This window comes from Haemorhous mexicanus, chromosome 2, assembly GCF_027477595.1.
Source record: "Haemorhous mexicanus isolate bHaeMex1 chromosome 2, bHaeMex1.pri, whole genome shotgun sequence".
NCBI classification, from domain to species: Eukaryota; Metazoa; Chordata; class Aves; order Passeriformes; family Fringillidae; genus Haemorhous; species Haemorhous mexicanus.
In genome coordinates, this window is record NC_082342.1 from 7,228,916 (window position 1) to 7,251,914 (window position 22,999).

The window sequence follows — 22,999 nt, forward strand, 5'->3', positions numbered from 1 at the left end:
CATTTTCTGGTGGATTTACGTCTGTGGTTTTATTTTGTCATAATTGTGATAATGCAACCCTTTAAAAAAGGAATGGGTATCTGTTTTGGGGTTATTTCTGGTTTTGAGTGCAGAGAGAGGAGAATGTAGCAGTGTGACATCAGCGTTCACATTTGCATCTCCCAGTATAGAGTTTTACTCACTTAATAGGTAAGCCTACTCAGCTTTCTATTCTTTTTAAGTATTTATTTTTTATTGTTTCCTAAATCCTGTCCTCTATCTTTTGTGTGTTATACACATTCTTTGAATCCTCTCATATAAGTCTAACTTCTTTTTAGTTTTAGGTTATGAACAATCTCTAACTTAAAATAGGGAAAACTGATATAATTGAATATGGAAGCTAACCCTTGGGGTCTAATACTTATTTTCCCCTTATAAGCTAAAATTAAACTGTTAAATATTCAGAAAGCTCTTAATCAGTAGACACTTTTTGGGAGCAAGGGGAAAAAAGGAAAAAAAAACAACCAAACTTATAAACCCCAAAGAAAGCTCTTTTCATAATGTTTTTTTCCACAGTAGTTCAATTTCAATGATGCTTTTGCAGTTTCAAACACTCAAGACTTAAAGCCTAAATTCCTTACAAAAATAAAATGGGTAAGATCTTCATTAGTACTTTTGCTCTTTGACTAAAATCAGAAAGAGTTTCAGCTTTTAAAAGTTCTTAGACAAAAGGACAAATTCTGCTCTTGGTCTCATTCTGTAACATCAATGAATCCTTGCAACTAAATTCTCTTAGAGAGTAAAATGTAGGTTATTTACCTCAAAATACTCATGTTTAGACTGCTGTTTGTAAGTGAGAAATCTTGAGTTAAATTTGTGCAACTCACGAGGAGAAGGATACAAATCCAAAGTAAAACCAATGTGAGACGTGTTCAAGCTGCAATGCCTTGTGTACCATGCATGGAATCTTGAAGCTGAAATGTTGGATAATTCTGGGGACTAATTCAGTGAATTAAGTATTTGTATAACATTGTATACATAAGCCTGGTTAATGGGTCCTTTGGTCTTCATAACACTAGAATATATTATTATGCCACAGACTAAACAAAAATTGAAAAAACACTGATTTTGTTAGTGGCAAAATTCTGCACAGCTGTCTGCATGTCATAAATGATGTCTTTAAATAACTGAATTTCTGGCCTGAGCAGGCAAAATAAGAAATCCATTAAAATTTCAACAAAACAACTTGCGTTTTTCTAAAACAATTATATATTTAACAATATAACAACAAATATTTCTAGAAAATGGAGGAACATTGTTGACCCAGATCCCTTACCTAGAATAGGAAATAAATTTACTTTATTCTTTCAAGATTGATGCATAAAAATTTTACCTGATAACTGGGAAGCTCAAGAGGCGTCATAAATCCTGTAAAGATGTTATCTAATTCCTGAATTCTCAGTGATCTGAATATTAATCCCACCCCCTTTTAACACCTCAAAAAATGTGTAACACATGAGGGCTAAAAGAAATCCAGCTTTATCTTCATTACCCTTCTTCTACCAACTATAAATACTTTTCCCCCCACCAAGACCTCCAAAACAGCAAGTTGAGTGCAGTAATAGTACATAGTATGGGAGGGGATTTTGGGAACACAAAAGAATATCTTTGTGCATTCCAGGCACAGTAATAACAATATCTGGTTACCTTCATTAGAATCTGAATATAAATCCGAGCTTATTTTGCCAAGTCTCAATAAAATCAATGAGGATGCAGAATGCTTGTTTTAGTGTAAATATGCAGCTGTTGAACTGAAACAAAGTTCATTCCTCAATGCCAATCTTTGTTTCTAACTACAAACAAGTATTTTCTTAACTGAAGTGGAAGGGTACTCACAATTTATTGACCTGTAAACGTCTTAAACTTCATTGAGGAATTTACAGAATTTTTCTGTTTCTCCAAATACCAGATCTGGATCATGAAAATATCATTAAGTATGTGCTCAGTCATTTTAACTGCATTGATTCCTTATCTTTGGATGGTTAATTCATTACTCTGCAGTGGATTTTGCTCCTAGTCACTGAATAATATATGTATTGAGGATTGGGCATACAAATGTGTGATACTGTACATATTTTGTATGCAAACTGTTACCAGGCAACATCAATTAATGCTACAAGTAAATTAAAACTCAATTTGTTATAAAAATTGTATTTTATACTTAAAAAAAAAAAATCAAAAACCAATTAGGTGGAGTTGTATGGATTTTGCAGTTCCTATTTCAGAAACAGGAACTTGAAACTCTTTTAGTCTCTGTACAATGTAATGTTTGCCAAAAATTGCATTACTAGTTGGGTTGCTAAACTTTACAGAGGTCTATTACAGAAGAGTTTAATCAGCGCTTCTGGGTATTTTGGCAGTACCACCCCAGCTCATAGAATAACACATTTTCTTAACTTCTGAGATTTGCCCTCATTTATGCCTTAGAACTATTGACTACCACCAGGCTACTCTAATAGGTGACAAAAGAACAGCAATGGTGTTGGGGGAATGAGGATGGTGGGACTGGACCTGCCTCCCACACAGGTTCTCAGAGTGAGCAGGAGGGGTCTGGAAATTTTAATCTTCACCTACCATAATTATCTAAACTGGAATCTTGTCTCATACAGTTCGTGAAACATTCAAGGCAAGGGGAAAATTTAAGCAGTAGAAGTGCACAATACAAATGTGCTGGCTGTAGAGTGAGTAAACCTGAACTCTGATGTATCTGTAATTGATATAAGTCATGAACACCGGGGAAGAAAAACTGCTCATAAAGAGAGTAACAGATATTTTTCTGTTTTTCTCTTTTATACACACCTCAAAGGGAGAATCTTCTAAAGGAAGTTGTTTTGTGGGCATTGCAACTCATGATTCTCTGTTTCTAAGGGGTTATATCTAATAGGTGCTTTTCTTCCTGCTCTTTTCTTTTTTTTTTCCTCTTTTCCTCTACTCCCTATATTCTTCCACTGTACCTTGACCTTCTCTGGTGTCCAAATCCCCAGATGGATGGAGAAGTACTTTGTGACTTCTTTCAGGCTGCTATTCAGCTAATTTATTGAAATGAATATGTATGGCTGTTGGATTGACCAGCTGATGAATGAGAACTCACACAGTTGCTCCTTCTGCAGGGATAAAAAATTTTTTTCCTACCCAAAAGCTGATTTTCTCAGACTTCATGTTTCTGATGCAACTAGACTTACACAGCTGGATTTAGGTGTTGAAAAGATTTTCACCAGGAAGGTAGGCAGCAAGCCTGTGAATAAGCTTTGTTTCTTAGGCTATCCAGGTGCAATTTGAAAGAAGGATATCCCAGAATAATCCTGGGATAAATTTTAGACTTCTCCTGCTTCCCAGAAAATCAAGGAAGATACAACACATTCAGACTTGAGCAATCTGTCTTTGCAACACTAAGTCTGATTACTGGATACATTCCCAAGCTATGTAGTAATCTGAAAATTATATTTCCAGAACCAATTTATCCTCATCCATTCAGGCTATTTCTCCCTGCCCCATAACCTCTATAGCATCTGTCCTAAAGTCTGTCTATCCATCCAGAATTTAATTTTCTCCTGTACCCTTCCAAATTCTATTTTTTTTTCTCATATTGGTGAAAGAACACCATCCTTACCTGTCAATCAAAACCATAGTACTACAACTTTCAGTGCTAATCTTGTTTATTTTTATTACCTCTTCAATAATATCTGCATTCCTCAAATCCATCTTTTGGCTTTCAGTTCATAGCAATTTCAATTTCAGATCACTTTTTTTTTATTTTTAAGGTCATTCACAGTTATGATACTCCCTGCTTATCTGACTTCTGTACCATTGTTTTCTATGTCTTTGTCCATCTCTATCACATCTCTGTTCATGGTGTTTCCTAAAGAGATGTAAGGCTTAAAGACTTATGTTTTCTAAATCAGTTTTTCAGGCAAATTTCTATTATGAGGTCTGTAAGAAATTCAGAGTTAACAGTCGCTAGAGAAAATTCTATCATTATTTATAAGGAAAAAATGAATAATTTACATATAAATAAATACAGGCACATGTGTTTGTGTTTATATATATATATGTATAGATATAAAGTATTGGAGCCTGCTGTTTAGGACAAGGACAGCCTCCTGGGTGCAACAGCAATCCATTAGACCATAAAATTTATGCTCTTCTAATATTTTATACTTTCTAGATCATCTCCATTTTTTTAACCTTGATTAAAGCTCATCCTCACTCATCATGCTTTAGCATTGTTTTCTCCATCTGTATATCTGATCATAACTACAGACATGGAAGAGATTACAAGAATCCCTAAAATCTACATGTCCCAAATATCTTGTCCCTTTGCCAGACTTGTATCTTTTTCTTTCATCAAGGTCTGAAATGATAGGAGGATCTGTGCTTTCCTTGGAGCAGCATGATTCCACAGTTGTTCCCTGCTGCTTGTTGAAAAGGTGGTGTTTTCCCTGGCCCAACCGTGTTCTCTGTTCCATGCCTGAACATGCCAGGAAAAGCATGGCAGATTTAACAAAAGTATTGGTGGTGTTGTGCTTATTCACTTCACAGGAATGGAAACTTTCAGCATTGACCTAATTTTATCTCATTAAGCATTGTGGGAGTTTTGTTTAGCATTACCTTTAGCAGGAACAGTGAAGACAATCCGGATTCATTTTACTAATCCATGCTCAGGAATTTTTGAAGTTATTACTTGGCTTAGTTTCTTAACATAAAATGCAAAAAGTCAATGAGATAGAAATCAATTTACTCTTTATCTTTTAGAAATAAAAAAGAAAAATGCTCAGAAAAAGTAAAATTGTCCATTCAGAGCCTTGAACAATGCTTTGACTTCAATTTGAAAAATCAACTGTGTTTTTTATCATGTTGCTTGGGATGAAAGGGTTTAGTAATATTAAGTTTTCTTGTTCTTGCAGTTCAATCCTATATTAATAATGTTCATTATGTACCTGTCTTTTCAGAGATATGGTCTTCTTTGTGTTCATCATGGAATGATAGTCCCAAATACTTTGAAAGGTAGTGCTTGTTGCTTTTGGGGTATGTGTCTGGATGGGGGGGGTTGTTTTCTTTCAGGTTCAGGGGTGTTGCAGTCAACAAGACAGGAAAAGCCCCACAATGTAATGGTGTGATAAAAACTAAAGATCAAGGAATTATAAATAAAATGTTATTCTTTGTATCAGTCAGGAGGCTGAAAAATGCAGAATTTTCATCTATTTCCCTATTTTCCAGATGGAAAGGCTATGTAGAGCTTCTGCTAATCTGAAAAAAAAAAAAAAAAAATGGGTCTTATTCCCTGTTTTGGACATGTATCCTTAAAACAGTGTGTACTATCTGCATGATGTACCAGGGGAATGAGGATGCTCAGCATTGTCCCATTTTCTTTTTAGCCTCGTCAGTATTTCATTCACACACACTTTTAATATTCTTGTTGCCTAAATCATATATTAATGTTCTTGGTCTCCATAGCTGAAAGGCATAATTCCAGTAATGAGGGGAAATAAGCAGAATGCTTGATGAAGTAGCTAAGCTACCAAACAACAAACAGAATGTTTCATCAACTCTGTTTTAGCAACCTCTATGGGAAGCTGCCACAGCTTTGACTTTTCCTCACTGAGAAATGCATCTCTTTTTATTGCAATGTGGTATGGTATCAAAAGGGTCAAACCAACTATAATGTTGTGAAAGCATAAAATGCAAAAGCTATGATAAAATTAGAGGAAAAAATCACAAAACTCCAATGTTTCCAGAATTATTTTGTGCAGTGATCCTGTTGTTTTTTTTCTTCTGTGAGACCTCCAGCACAATTCCTAAATCCCACGAGAACAGCCAGAATCAGCAGTTATGCCAAGGTAAGTGATACAGTCTCCTGGCTAAATTAGCTATTATGTTCCTTACCTTTCCAGGATTTCATATTAAAGACAAAGTTTGATATTTCTAAGATAGAACTCTTTTAAATACTTCCTTTTTGGTCCATTTTCTTCTTAAATTCTGGGAGATTTACAGAATATAATTGTACAATTGAGAGGAAAAGGAGAAATCAGAGATGATGGAGTTCGCTTCTAAGTTAATGAGAGATGAGTTCCAAAGGTTGTGTGCTTTCTTCATTATTTGTAATATATCTTTTCTAGCTGTAGAAATACAGTTGTATAATACTTAAAATAATTACTTTTAAATTAATTTCTTCAGTCATTTTTACCATCATTGCATAATTGCTCTTTTAAAAAAATCTAATAAAAGATTCTCAGATTTTTTTTTTTTTGAGCCGGTACATTGAAGAGCACTTTAAGTACCATCTATTAAACTTTTATTTTCCATTTTCCCTTATGGCTAGTGAATTATGATAGCCTTTATAAGCAGTTTTAACTGCCTCTACAGAAGCATTCATATATATGGGAACATCTGTTAAGAGTTTTTGTTCACAAGTATAAAGCAGTGTGATGCAGATGTTAGAGTGGGTAACCTAAACATTCCTATTTACTGTGAATTTTATCAGCTCCCATAGTTTTAGGAACTCACTTCACCTTGTCAGGAGCACAGTAATTCTGAACCAATGAACTAAGAATCAGCCCTAGAGAAACTGGAGGGTAGATAAAAATAGCTACAGATTTTTATAAGTTTACCACTGATACATGAAGAGAGACAGGATCCATTTGGAAACTGTCTTGATTCTGTTAATTGCTTGTTCATTATTACATGAGCAAGCTTACACATTATTTCCTGGTTTCAGATAAAGCACAGCTGGAAATCTGCCTGATGCTATCAGCTCTTTTCAAGTGATTGGACAACACCTGAATGATTAGAAAGAAAAGAAAGATTTTCAGTAAATACATTTTGTTCATTGTGCAAACTGACGTGAAATATTGTTCCAGCCGTTCCTTATGTATTTAGTCAATAAATATATCTATTGCTGTCCTTTTTGTGAGTACATTAAATGTACAAAGAAGAAAACCCACACTCATGGAGCCTACAGTCAAATATTGCATTCAGTTTGGAAGCAGTGAATGGTCTCAGTGTTTTGTGAGTGACCTGAGAGAGACCAAATCAGTTCAGACCATGCCTGACAGTCTTCTGTCTGACAAAGGCCACAGTGGATCTCCAGAATATGGCAAAAGTGTATTGGCATTCCCTGGAATGCTGTCCCAAGTCCCATGGCCTCTGGTCAGAGGCTTTCCTGGAGAGTAGTAACACTTTGCATTTTATCGCCTTCAAAGGATTTTGCTTTCCCTTTAGCTGTACACCAGTTTTTATGCACTGCAGCTCTTCCTGGGGTGAGAGCAAGGTCAATACTTGCTCTACATGTTCTGCTCATGGCTGTGTGCATTTGTGCCATGTACCCCTCACCCTGCCATGCCTTTTTCAGGATGAAGTGTCCTAGTCTCTTTTGTCACTTCTTGTACGAAAACATTTGTTACCTTGATAATCACTACCATTCTCCTGTAGAATTCTCATTTTCAGTATGGCCCTTTTGATGTGAGAACTTAGAGCATTTAACAGGAAGGTACAGCATAGTTTTCTACGTAGTCATAATAAAATCTGACTTATTTTCTCTTTCTTTCACAAACTTTTTTTTTTTTTATTTCCATTGATCATTTTATTAATGTACCTGATTCGCCAGAGCTTTTAAATGTATTTGTTAAGATGTTGTTTTTTTTTTCCATACATGAATAACTTTTAATTTTTTATGACAAATTTTATTGGCCCAAAGCAGAATCTTCTAAGTTTCTCTGTTTATTGAAAGCAGTCATTGTTTTTGCTACTGTAAGTATGTCAGGATCATCAACACACTACACCCTTCATTGTTCATCCAGGTTTCTGTATCAATTTATGAATATAATTCATAACTCTCCACTAGACACTTCGGCTCTGTAAAATCTAGTCACTTTAAGTTATTTTTCCAGCAGTGGCAGGATATTTGCCATTATTCTATGCCTCAAAGTGTCCAGTGTGGAACCTGAGAGACACATTTTGGCATTCTGAGAGGATGAGATGCAAATCTGATTTATCATAATAGTTGATCATTACTTCAAAAGACCCCTTTAATTTGGAAAGCAATATTTCTCTTTAGAAGAGCTGTATTGAACCTTCACGATGTGTTTTATCCTTAACTTCACTAATTCAATTCTTTATTATGAGCAAAAGATCAGCTGTTTAACCCTTGATTTCCTTTTGAATTCTATGCCATCTGTTGCTGAAAAGTCATTTTGTCAACCTAATAAATTCCTCTACCAGTATTTCAGCTTGGCATGGATCACTGTTATTTACCTTGCAAAGGAAGGTTTTTCAGAATAGTTACCAAAGTGGGTCCATAGATTAAAAGAATTGCTTTAGCATTATCTACTTTGAATACTCCTGTTATGCTTAAATGTTCTACTTTCTCGGTGGTCTTCTTGTAGGCATGTTTCTTCTTATGTGTTTGAAAACTTTAAAATATTTTAATCTGAATTATCCGGTTTTAGTTCTTTGGAAGTTTTTTTTTCAAGCTCATGTTTAGCCTGCTAAAACCTGCTAAAGATTAAGAACTTTTCTATTTTTCTCATTTGCACACATATCTTCACTATTTGAAAGCCGACTTATGGATTTTTACTGACTTCTCCTACTTTGATATTTTTAAATAGATTTTCTCAATTTCACATTTTTGGTTTTTTTTTTTTTTTTTTACATTCAGTGTACCTATGATTTATGCCTCTAATGGTTTTAAACAATTTTGAGCCTTCTGTTCAAAACTTTTGACTGCCCTTCACAGATTTAAACAACTTCCTTATTCTTTGTTATTCTGCTTTTCACATTTTGTAGTACCAAGCAATAGCAGACTTTGCAAGTCTGTTTGCTCCAGTGGATGTCCTAACTAGGCATGTTTTTGTCTGCTTGAGTTATGCAGGGCAGGTCTTTAATCACAGCTCTTGAGCCTCCCCTTGTTACAAGTCAGGACCTGGTTAGAAGTTTCTTCCTTTGCTTCCTGACTAGGTCCTCCATAAAGCAATCATTTAACATGCCTAGAATTTGAATTTTAACTTATATTTAAATGAAATATTTGTCAAATTGAAAGTACAGATGGTCTTTCATATCTTTTGCAGATACCACTCTTGCTGCCTCTCTGATTTTGTCAAATAACCTGAATATTAAACATTTTTCTCCACCATGCTGATTGGGCAACAGTGTACTTTAAATTACATGTTATCTTCCAGGATGTGTGGAGGTGAGTAACTGAAATGTACAATTCAGTGAATAAAATGTGTACATCTTCCAGTATCTCCAGTGTGTTGAGACTTTAGAGACTCTTTGAATCTGTATGACATAAGCATATGTTGTTTGTCTGCAGTTGACTGTCTAAAAGATAAATTTCAAGGACATGTTGATTACTGGGTTTAATACTTCCTTTGAGCTTTGAAAAGACTTCTTGCATACAAATAATTAACTTTAATGGAAAAGAAATGATGTTGTCTCTGCAAATGCTAAGTGTTGGATTTGTGAATCTAGTTTTCATGTTCAGGCTTGACTTTTGATGAGTTTCTAAATTAAACCTCACAATGACTCAATTTTAAATGATTTCTTTATAAAGGATGTTATCTTGACAATGAGTTAGCTAAAAAAATAAAATTTAAAAAAAATCGCTTATTTTAAAACTGGGATCAGCCTAAGCAGTCATTAGGGTTGAACATACTAGTTTATTTTGCTTCTGTACCCACCCAGTTCTGACATTGCATGAGGCCAGGACAAAGTTTTCCATAAGAAGCAAGTTACATAATGACACAATATTTTATATGCTGTTAATTTTGTTTAGTACTGTATTTTTTGCTGTCATTCACTTACTGCTCTTGACCATGAGATTTCTTAAAAAGCCATCATCTAGATAATTTGCACGCCTGACATGTTCTGATGGCATGGAGGACATTGACTGTAAGTAGTACATTCAGTTGGTCCCTCGGAATGAGACTTGTGTAAAAGTCTTGTTCATACTGTAAACAGGCAGAGTATTTAGTTTTGCCCTTCCTACACACTGCTTGTAGGTCAGTGGCACATGACACCCTCTAGAGTGTTTAAAAGTGGCTAAAAACTCAATAAGATCTTACTGGAAACACGGTACAATATCTTCAGTTTCAACACGGCATTTGTTTAATTTCGAGCTCAGCTGTCCCTGCTGGCTCAAGCTCAGTTCTTTGGGTGGGACTGGGATAATTATCTTTTGTGCCAATGACAAGGCAGTTCATTCAAAATCATTCTTAGAGATGAAAACAACATTTTGAGGAAAGCAACAAATTAGGCTTTTTAACATGATTCTAATCCTTCCCTAAACAATTACTGAGAAATGACCTTTAACTTCTCTCTCAAACAAGTTTGGGTTTACAGTACATGGCTGGGTTTTCTAAAATGAGATTTGAATATCCCTCTCTTTAGAAAAAAATAAATGTGCTACAGAAAATTTTGCAGAATAGCTGATTCAGTTTATTTTACTGGAAATAATAAAAGCCTCATTTTGCAATACAAATAAGCATTGTTAAAAGCAATTTGACTTGATCTTCTCTTAGTGAAAGAAGGCAAAATGGTAGTTTTGAAGCTGAAGATGTTTGTTTATACCAAAGCTATGATAAAAATAACTCTAGTGCACAAATTCATTCTTCATCATACCAGTACTGCTCTGTCCATTTTGTGAATGGGCAATGAAAGGAAGCAAGAGATAGAGGATAGATTATTTTTATTACATAATTTGTTGAGAAATTATCCAGCATTGCAGCTCTCAAATGCTTGTTTCTTTCTTATTTTAAACTCTAGCCAAGATCAATAAACATTTCACTTCTTCAGAAACTGTCGCTCTAGAGTCAAAGTTTGGTCATTTGTCTCTTAACTGCCAGGGAAAAGGAAAGGACTCATGGGCTGTTACAAGATATTTTACTCTAAGCCTACTCCAACGTGTTGTCCTGCTGTGGCTATATTTCCTAGTCATTACTCTCCCACCTGGCAGCAGTACTTCCTAATTTATTGTGGGCAACCTGCTCTCCTTGTCAGGTCATGTCTGACATTTTAACATGTGGTGGCACAGGGGAAGAAGGTTTTCTGTGAGCTGTGGGATGAAAAATGCTAAGCTGTGGTTATCTGTAGAAACACCTTCCACATAGGGAAATTGGTCTGCTTGATGTGTAGACTTTGCCACCTCCTGCTACCACCCTCTAAACTCTTGCAGGACAAGCAGAAAATATCCACCTGACAAGTGTCTGTCAGTCTTCCAGAAGGTGACCTGTGCACTGCCCACAGAGTGAAATAGCTAGTGCAGGATGGAAGCTGGCCATGGATATGGGCATGTGGGACAAATCTGAGTGAGGAGAAATAGTTGGATGTTGGGACAAGCAACATTTTGATTATAATAGTCTTCACATGGGTGTTAGCTTTAATCTAATTTCACTAGAGTTAAACCACTTGATTAGGTATGTGAAGTTCTGTAGCTTATTGCCATTTCTGAGCTCTCCACTTTCTTCTCAGGTTAATATTTTTATATAGCTGACATAATTTTGTAAAAAAATAATTACTATGTGCTCCTCCAAAATTAGCTTAGAACAGTCATCAAAGTATTGCAAGTGGTTCTACTTCCTACATTAGAGTTGCAGAAACTGATACATAATTAGCCCTTTGCATAGCACAGCAGCAAGGAAGGAAATGAGAGCAAGTAACAATGTGCAAGCAGGTTTGGTGATGATTGTCTTTGGCAAAATAGCTGAAGGACAAAAAAAGAAAAAAAGAAAAGAGTCTGTGAGACAAGAGGCATGCCTGCGCAGCGGAATAAGCTCCTTTCCCCAGTGTCTGACTGCAAGGATGTGAGGAAGCTTTGGTTCTGAATCTCTGCAGGCACAGTTGATACTGACTGAAATATTGATCCTACTAACTCAAGTTCAGGATTCCCTGGATGTGGATACGTGTCCTCTGAAGCAGAACAGCTTTGAGCAGAGGAGCTTTTGTCAGTATCTACTTGTTCTCTCTGATCTAAGAGCAAGAGGTTCAGAAACAGGCTGCAATTAGAGTTGCTTAAGTGGTATATGAAAACTGTAAAATAATAAAACTAAACAGATAAAAGTTGTCCTAATAAAATAGCATGTTTGGTCACAGTGGTTTGGCTGTGTACTGGAGATACTCCCTGAAGATGTAATTCAGTTTTCATTTGTTGCATATTCAATGTATGTCTCATTTTGTTCTTGTAATGGTTGGTTTTGTGTTAAAACTAGCAATCGTGCTAAACTGAACACAATTAGTTTCTTTTTCCTGCAATATTAAGATCTTTCACAAAATAGAAAGAAATCAGTTCCAGAGTTATGCTAGATGCTGAACAAAGGAGCTGCACACTCAAAACCTGAGAGAATGCTACCTGTTTCTTTATAGCAGAAGACTTGATTTCTCTGAAAAAGGAATATGTTTGCATCCTCATCAAAGATTAAAAAAAAAAAATCAAAAAACAACCAAACAACCAACCCAAGAAGTTATAAAAGTCTTTTCTTTGTTTGGAAAGTACTTGTGCCTTAAAAAAAAAAGAAAACAAAAAGAAAAAAAGAAGACAAGGCAGCAACTTTCTTCACACATTAGATAAGTAATATTACTACAAATTAAAGAGATGCAAACAGTGGCTTACCTTATGGTGGGATCCAAATCAGAGGATCTTCAAAATAATGTGGGAAGAAAATAGAGGGAACAAAGAATTTCTTTGCAATTTTAAGAAAAAAATTAACATAAACAGGGAATATATGACCTAAGGGATTTATTTCCAAACAGCTGCGAAGGAGAGCTACCTAGCTTATCCTGTTGTTCACTTTCTCCATAGAGTAAAAAGGATGAGGAGACAGCTGACTCATGTGTCATGACTCCTCAGATGGGAAGATGCTGTGTCCTCTGGGAAGGTGAAAGGAAAAGGAGGCACTGTGGGCTTGGGCACTTTGGGGTCCAGCCTTTGGTTGTAGGAGCTGGCACCAGACTGCTGGACTTGAAGACATCTCCAGCTGCCTGACATGGATGTAACACCTGGACTCAGGGTCAGAACGAGCAGGCAGTCCTGGATGAAAGAGGCTGAACTTCATGCACATGGTGAGTACAGCAGCCTCAGTATTTTCACTGCAATATAGGAATCTTGTTGAGTCCCTGTTGTTGTGAATGGTTTCCATCATACATCTGGTGAATGGAATTCAGCCATCTACTATCCGGTCAAAGTACTGTCCTGTGAGACTTGTTCAGTGTTGTTGGAGTGACCTTGGAAAACTGGATTTCTACTGCAAAACTTGAAAAATCAATTAATTTTATTAATGTAAGACACTTTAGGGTGATTAGGTGACAATGTAGATGATTGCTTTTTTGTGTTTATGTAAAAAAAGCTGGCATTGGGTTTTGATCTACATTGACTCCCAGATTTCTATGCAGCATTAGAATACTTGAATAGGAAAGTGAAGTTCCAGAGTAGTGACATTTGTTGATAATACCTTTAAGGTGTTACAAATTCTTGCATGTCAAGGTCTAAATACAAAATTAAAATGATACAAGTATGTATAATAAAAGTACAATTGAAATGCACTTCTCACCAAAAGCCAGAGCAGATCTGAACATATCTAGAAAGCTGGATGCTCTGTAGCACAGTCCAAAGACATTCCTTCTGCCTCTCTCGTGCCTTTTTTTTTTTTTTTTTGACATCCATCCGTACCCATTTGTAATGTGCTTTCTCAGTCACTTAGATTTAGCATCTGAGTGCTGAGCTGCCCATCATTTCACATCCCCTTAGTCTTGCTATGTGTCATAAATATTGAAATGTATTGTTAATATTAATAAAGTAGTTGCTTGTTTAGACTATTAAAACCACACATTAGGTGGCAGTGGGATGCTCAGGAGGAAGAATACATTAAAGATATCTGTTTAAGGGAAAACCAAAGGTAGGATAATAAATTTTCATCTGCATGTAGCCATCATTACCTCTTCATCAGAAAACCTGAGCTTCTCTAGTTTGTCACACTTTTTAACAAGGGTGGAAGAGGGATGGAGTAGAAGGAACAATTGCAACTTCTATCAGCACTTCCCATTACAATAATCACAGATAATGCTGCATTTGGCTCCTGCTGTGTGCTCCATAATTCTGCCAGGGAAGGAGATGATCCTGTTGAAACATGCAATTCTTATGTTGCAGGGGTATTTCACAGTTTTGCCTTGTTGTATGTTGCAAAGTATAATTTTCCAAAACATGCTGTATTATGGTTTCATAGTATTTTAAAGATATCTTTTTTTGTAGGAATGGAAGTTGGAACACAGTAGCGTTTCTCACTTCTGCTAATTTTTTTCAAACCGTCAGAATTTTGAACTTTCCTCACCTGCAAAAAAAAGATGTTTTGAACTATAAAAACATTAATTACCAGAGGGAAATTCCATTCCTAATAATTTTCACAAACAAAGTGCAATCATTAGTTGACTTTATCAGTTTTGTGGTATGTCAGTAGCAATGGAACAGTTCCTAGCCTTTGATGATGGTTTGATACAGGACATTTTTAAATGTTAATGTTATTAGAGTATTTGGTAATATATTTATACCTTTTAGAGACAGTATAAATTTTAAAAAGTTTATCTGAGAGGGACACATCCACATTCCTTGTGGAATCTATTTAAAAGAAATACAAAATCAAGTCAACATACTTTCAAAATTAAGAATGATGCTAATTTTATCATTTATCAACAAAAATTTTTGAAAATATTCTTTATTAAAAAGAGTATTTTTACAGATGAGTCCATGTAATTAGATGTACACAGAAGTCTGTAAGGTGGTGATAGAATTATTGTGTTGTACCTGATGATCTCATATTGGCATTGCTGCTAGTGAAAACAAAAGACAAAAAGATGCTAAAATACTCCCTGAGGCTGCCTTGTGGTTCATCAAACCTGCATATTTACCAACTGCAGCTTCCTGAACTCCATGATTTTTTCTTCAGTCATTTTCTAAAAGGTTCATGACAGAGGAGAAGGTGCTAAAAACTAGCTGTAATTAGCCACAAATTGGAGGCAAACATATGGAATTGTTTAATAGCAAACTCAATGTGCTTTAAGAAACTCCTCTGCAAAGTGTCGCAGCTTATGTGAGATATCTGTGCTATTAAAAAAAAACTTGTTCAGGTACCTTGTAGAACAAACCAAAGGTGTATTCAAAAAAGTTTCCATCCATAAAACTGTGCACAAAGACCCTACAAAAGGAGAGAGCTGTGACCTTTTTGTTTGTATGTAGCCTACAGACCCTAATAATCATATAAATTGAATATGTGAGAAGTGCTGTCTCACTCAAACAGGACTAGATTTTACATGTTGTGACTCTTATGCCACTGTTTATCACTGGTGATCTTTAATTTTGGGTCAATACTAACATAGGTGTGAGTTTGAAACATTTTGTGTTTCAAGGTGAACATCAGTGGTCTCTGGAAAGATGTGTCAGGGGATCATCTTTAATGTTATTAACATTATACAGGTTTTTTTAAAATTTTCTCTGACTGAAAAGTCATTTCAGGTGAAACATGTAATAGCCTGAGTTTGAGGAGGACATTTTAAAATAGTAATTTTAAATTAATACACAATGTACTGCTCAATTTCATAGGCTCTTTTAATTCATCAAGATTGCAAATGAAATGCTGGTTTCAAATGAGAAGTTGGGTTAGATGTACTTGTGTGAAAAGTCTCAGAGGAACACAAAAATTCATTAATTTCCTACCTCTTAGGCATTTAAAGATTTTCTATCACAACTCAACTGATTCTATGTTATCTGTCCATGATCATCTACACTTTAAAAGTGAGTGAAGCTGCTTTTCCTGTTTTCATCATGTTTTCTTCATTCTCTATGCAAAATATGAGTTTTTCCTGATGTTAAGGAGGAAAACAGTGTTAAACCCTAAGAATGATCTCACCTCTATTCTTTTTCTCACACACACACACACATATACACAAAAGCCTTGAATGATTTCCAGTTCAGAGAAGTAGCTTAAAAATATGAATGCTAAATAAAATTAAACCCAAACACTGAATTCAAAGCTAAAGAGCAATCAGAATATTTTTAAGACTTAATAAAATTGTGACTATCTTTATAATTTCTTTGGCCTTCAAAATGAACATTGTTTGCAAAGCTTTTAGCTGGATACTCCTAGTATATCAGAGCATAAAGTGCTACAGATCTGGCAATGGCATCAGGAAATAGGCATAAGCCTGGAATAATCTGAAAAACACCATGCCATGCTGATCTGTGGTGCTTGGCTGTTCTAATGTCGATAACTGTCTCTGAAAACAAATAAACATGCAGAGAAGCTAGATTAATTATCAAAAGATAATTAGCTTCACAGATATTTGTGAATAGTTTAATTGGAGGACATTGCATTTAGCATTCTATAAAAAGTAATAGGTAACCATCAAACTGTCATCAAGGAAATGATATGCTTGTTTAGTATATTGTCTATGACATGAGTATTCTAGTGACTGATTTATTTATATCTCTGTCCTCTTACTCAGTAATGCTTACAACTGCCAAAACATTTTTTTTTTTTATTATCTTGAAGAGATTTATTTTATAGCTTGTGAAAAATTGCTGGAATAAGGTCTTGTGAAAAACAATCTGAGTGATTCACAGATCCAGAGTGAATTTGCCTAGAGGTTGAGGCATTTATCTAAGATCTATCTGGCCCTAAATTCAGGGCATTGTTGTGAGGAATATTTGGTGCTTTTTCTGCAGTAAGATAAAACCAAAACCAAAACAACAAAACAATCCTGTCCTAATTTTATAGTGAGGGATTGCATAACACAACCAGCAGCTGGGCCTGTCACAGGAGTCAGTGTAAGGGCCACATTTTCAATGTTTGGTGTGATTCTCAGCAGTGACTTCAACCTTAGTATCCCATGAAGTTCTCATAACCACGAGGTTCCTGGCTTCTTTTTGTTTTGTAAAGGATTTGTTAAAAAAAAAGAAAAAAAGAAGCTTCAAAGAAAATTTGATTAAATCAATAATGAGGAGGAAGAAGAATAAACAGCTTTAACAAACAATAACAGAAAGCAAACAACAAAAAGAAATCCCAGCATTTTTCAGGGGAAAAAAAATCAATCCAGTTTTTCAAATAATTTCAACTTATTAGTTTCAACAGATATGCACTAATAACATCTCTTGACACTCTTTAAAATAGTTGCCATTTTCAATAATGAAAGACTTTTAAGATAAGGATTTCTGACTGAGCATAACTACAATGTTTATTGCTTGTTTTATGGTTGTTTATTTTCTTCTTTTGCCTTGTTTTTTCTTGGTTTGATTGAAACCATGGAACCTGACTGTCAGAAGAGGCTCCAGCAGTCTTCTTGTGTATGGAAAGTTCTTCCAGGTATGAAGATTTCAGCTGTCAGGCTCTTTTAACTAAAACAAACCACATTTTGCAGGTTTTGTTGTCGGTGTAGCGCAGGCTCTGGCCTGTGTGATGTCTGTTTTAGCCTGTACTTTTCAATTGGAGCCCTGATAAATCCCAATTTCTGTTGGATGTCATGGTTGCTGCTCTTGTCATTGTCTCTGCTGTGCAAGTGGTGATAGTCCCCTTTTCCAGTTCTCATCAACAATCCATCCAAGGTTTACTTGGGAGCTGTGCTTTGTTATGATCCAACATGAACTAAGCTGGTGCTCCTAGATGAGCAGGTTTAAGTCTCTTTGTGATGAATATTTGACAAGAGTCCTTGGAGAAGGTACCTCTGAAAAGACAGTGAACTCAGCTGCATATAATGAGAACCCTATGAGGACGAGGATTTGGGAATAACTTGGAAATGTGCTTTTAATCTCAATTAACTGTTTACCTAAATATGTTCCTAATGTTAAACCATAAAGTATTGCTAATGTATTAAGTAGGGCAAGATGCTGCATGTACTGGGATTATTGCACACATGAGAAATTATTATTTACCTTTTAGCAGAATATTTTGCATTTCTTTTGGGATTTTTTATGAGAACACTTTGGAGTCACAATATGTTCTCTTTAGTCATCATTGGAATTCCTTTGTGATTTAAGTAACTGCATAATCTCCATATTACAGATGGTTCTGTGAGGAACCATGGAAGAGGATGTAATTGGAATGTGTAGAGACATTGGGCACCTCTAAAAAGGAGAAATAAAATCTAAATTTTTATATCAGTTCTGTAACTTGGAACAGTCAAATTGTTTTTTTCTTTAATATGTTCATTAATGAGTGTCCATTAATTAGAAATTTACTGTATCAAACCTAGGCACCTGTCTTATGCATTTAAAACTGGAGAACTTGCATAAATGTTTGCTTTGATTTTGCAGCCCTAGTAGGAGTTGATAAGCTTTCCAGCTTTTCTGCAAGTCACTATTCTAATACTCTGGGAATGGAAAAACAGTCAAAATGACAGGAATCTTGTTCCTTCTCAGTGACTCTGGAATATTTATTGTGTTAGAGAAGCATATCATCCTCAAAGTCTCTAATGGCCCTGTCTACGTGGAGTCAACACAAGCTATACCAATTCTTCAGCCACTCTCCTTGACCTTCTCATTATCTTTACTTCTGTCTGGTCTGCAGGAGGATTGCAGCTAATTAGTGATATCAATGCTACAGGTCACCCAGACATTTGTGGCTTTGGTAGCAGGTTGGTTCAAGATCTCAGATTTGTAAGGCTGTTTTAGACAAGATTAACACTACTGCTAATCTTACACCCTAAACGTAAAATATTTTATTTCTTGAAAGATTTTATGATTTTTTTCTAAATCTCTTTATAAAGGAGAAGTTTATTCTTCTGTTGGATCCTTAAATTAAATGAGAATAAAGAAATAGCAGCTGCCACTAAACAGGGTTCTTTTCAAAGCTCAAAATTATACAGAAACCATAAAAAAGTCTAAGAGTATAGCATATCATGAGCAAAAATCTGAATAGAAAAACACCTCTGAAAGCTGTAGAGATTTTTGGGTTTTATTAGTAAATATTAATAATTTATTAACTTTTATATTTTTAATTATTATTTTATCTTTTTTTCCTTTTTTTTTAAGATCGGGTCACAACATTTTAATTTTGTCATCTTGCTGAAATGTAATTTATTGTATCTCGACCTGTCTAAACTGTTTTTGCCAGCTGGTAACAACTGAAGAGGTTTTTCTCAGCTGTTCATTCTGCCAGTTTGCCAGGTTCAGAAACTGGAAGCAGGTAGACAGGAGTTTGTGAGAGCTTATCATCAGCCTGCTTCTCCCTTGTTCACCTCACCATAATGACATCTCTCAGTCCAAAAATCTCAAGTCTTATCATATTCTGCTTTTTATTACCCATGTTACTTGGTTTTCTTTAAGGAAGAGAGATGACTCTGGGAGTTCTAACCACTCATACAAGATTAAATATTGAGAGGGTTTTCTTCTGGTCATAATGGTTTGGTTGAGGTCTTTAAAAGTCTCCAAGTGACCTGCTATAAATGTGATGTGCTAACTGTAGTTGCCTTTACTTAAAATTGCTTTAACTGTGGGATGAATTATAGATGCTGTGTATTCCCTGACAGGATATTTGTTTGTGTTTCCTGTGTGGAGAAGTGTGGGCTTGTCAAACCTTTTCCCCAGTATCTCTTACACCAGGGTGGCAAGGGCAGACTGGCTCACTTGGAGCTGGCTGTCAGCTCTGAGCTACAGTGACAGCTCTGGCAAAAGTCCTTCCCTGTTACAGCAGCTGCCAATGTCATCTGTCATCCTCCAACATGTTGTCAGCACAGCTACTTAATATTTAGGTGGAATATTGGTCTATACCTACAAACTTCGGGCTTGAGCTAAATATAAATATATTTATAAATAGATTTTGCTTATTCATACTTGTCTTGGTTTGTTTTCCAACTGGTCCTCAAGGAAGTAAATCAATAGTGTGTGACACTTGGATGCAGAAATACAACAGCACAAGTTTCTCTTCTTGCTTCCTCTTTCTTTATATTGTATAATACTTGGAGAGAAGCTGATAGCAGATGTCTGTCATCTAATCCCAAATCTTTCTTTCATTGATTTCCAAGTGTAAGGTAGAACAGCTCTGGTAGATTTGGCAGTGCTGGGTTAATGGACTTGATGACCTTAGACATCTTTTTCCAACCAAAATTATTCTGTTATTTTATCTCAAGTTACTGAACAATTTAGGCATTGCATTTGGACTTTTCATGAGCTGTAGTACAAAGAAGATTTTTTTATAAGTCCTGCTACTTTTTGTCAAAGACTCATAGGATAAACTGAGGTTGAAAGATCCCCTTGAGGCCATCAAAGTCCAATCCTGGCCCTGAACAGGACACCCCAAGAGTCACACCATATTCCTGAGACCTTTGTCCAAATGCTTCTTGGGCTCTGTCAGGTTTGGGACTGTGGCCATTGTTCTGGGGAACTGTTCCAGTGCCCAAGCACTCTCTGGGGGAAGAACATTTTCCTGATACCCAACCTAAACCTCCCCTGAGACACCTTCATACCATTCTTTTGGGTCTTGTCACTGGTCACAGAGTGAAGAGATCAGTGTCTGCCCCTCTCTTCCACTCAAGAAGATGTTGAAGATCACAATGAGGTTCCCCCTCAGTCTCCTCTTCACCAGACTGAAAAGACCAAGTGACCTCAGCCCCTCCTTTTAAGGCTTTCCCTCTGGTCCCTTCAGCATCCTCATCATTTCAAATTGGAATGAGTTGTTGAGGGAATACTTAAAGGAAGTTTTTCCATTTATTCAAACTTTTTGAACTTGGATCTGCTTCTGGAACAGCTAATAATAATAATTTTCTGTGAGATAGATTTCGTATTTGGTAATACAAATGGGAGCATGGCATTCTCACAGTAAGGCATATCCTCATAAGAGAATCTGAACTAAAAAGATATTTCAAAAAGCTAAGACAAGCCAGAATTTTTCTATTTAAGGTTGAAATCTGTGCTCCCCAGGCATAACACAGTTCACACTTAGAATACATCACCACAGGGACTAGAAATTGATTTCTTGATTTTTTTCCCCTAGCAGCTTTTCCAAGTTTGTAATATGTGACCTAACAAGCAGTTTTACAGAAGCACGATAAATTTCTTATTAAATAATCTAATCCCCAGCTAGCTATGAGTCAAGGAACATTTGAGTATTTTCTATGCCATCTCAAAATTTATTTTCCCTTTTAATGTACATTTTGTGTGCATTAGGAGAGAGAGTCTAATGCTTAGCCTAACAATTGGCTGTCAATGATTGAGGATTTCATTCTTTGTATCCATAGGATGGTCATCTATGTTTATCTATGCATCACAAAACTTAAACAGAGCTCTGCTTGGATCACAGAATCCTAGAAACATTTGTGTTGGAAAAATTCTTTTAAGTTAATAGAGTCCAAAATTTAACCCTGCACTGATAAGCCTAGGGACTAAACCATGTCCCTAGGAACCACGTCTGGACACCTTTTAAATACCTCTAGGCTTGGTGGCTCCACCACATCCCTGGCAACCTGTTCCATCACATGGTAACACTTTTAGTGAAGAAATTTTTAATAATACCCATGCTAAACCTTCCCTGGCACAACCAGGGAGAGCTATTTGCTCTTGTCCTGTTGCTCGTAACCTGAGAGAGAGGAGATTGACCCTCAACTCATCACATCATTTTGTCAGCTAAGATCCTCTCTGAGCCTCCTTTTCCCCAGGCTAAACACTCCCAGTTTCCACAGCCAATCCTCATGAGTCTTGTGCTCTAGACCCTTCACCAGCTCTGTTTCCCTTTTCTGGACACAGTCCCTGTTCTTTCATGTCTATAACTAAATTTTTTGCCAGATGGTTGATTTACGTTATTGAGAGTATCTGTGACTTGACATATGATTTTGTAGCTGGGGACTGTGACTTTTAACAGGTCTCTTTTCCACAAAAGGACACATCAGCACTTCTTCAGGTCCACATGTGTCATGTAGAAGGTCAGTGGATGTCTTTGTGCACACCAAGAGCAGCTCTGCAGAGGCACTGCACAGAAAATGTCTGAAAGGAGCAGATAGGAAACCTGGTTGGGTTGATTTTTCTGAAGAAAGTATTAGATATGACAAGTTTGGTGATAATATTAATTAGTTGTACTACTGGGTTGCTATCAGGTTTAATATATTAGTAAGTCTTATTCTTTAATTTAAGTGTAAATCTTGGTTTTGGCTGGGAAATTTATATTAGCTTAAGTGATAGGGGGATTATATTGTGCAGCTACAAATCAAATAGCTAAGCAGAATGTTCCAGACACAAAACCTTATAAAATTCATCTTGTAACATCAGTAAGAGTAAGAAAATACAGCCCTTTCTCTGCTTGGAAGAAAAAAGATATCATAAACAGTTTGAACTCCAGATCTATGGCATTGCTTGGAAATAAAACATAATATAATCAGAGCACTTTTTCTCTCTGGTGGTTAGTCTTGTAGGAGAGCACCACCTGCTACATTTTTTTTAGGTAGATGGGGTTAGAAATGATTGTGAAATATAATCTGTGAAAAGGCTTATTAAAATGCATTAAAAAGCTGTGTGACAAAAACTTCCTCCTCTCATTGAGGATGTGAGTTTTGGGACATCTTCTCTTTTTGCTCATAAACATGTTTTCTTAGAAGCCACAATCAATATGAAACCCGACATGCAGAATTTTCTTCTTAGCCAAAAATGTTTATTTAAAATAAAAATTTATCCTAAGATGCTTTTTCTTGTGTTTTACAAAATTATGATAGCCTTGCAAGTGCTGTTCTATTGAGTTTTATTGTCAGTCCAGCAGCTCAGGAAGGATCAGTTACTGAATAAAAAGTGCTTTTGCAAATTTTCCTGGGAAACACCTCACCTTCCTCTCTGGAGCCATATTTTTTCCAGTAGCCCTGAACTCAGCCTGTCACAGAATATTCATCCTTCTGAAGATAATTTGATTAAATTGTATTTGGCTCTACGGGCTGGGTGCCATTCCCAGGCCTTTCTTTTAATCTCTTCTTTTTGACTCTCCTGGCACCTCAGCCCTGCTCCCTGCAG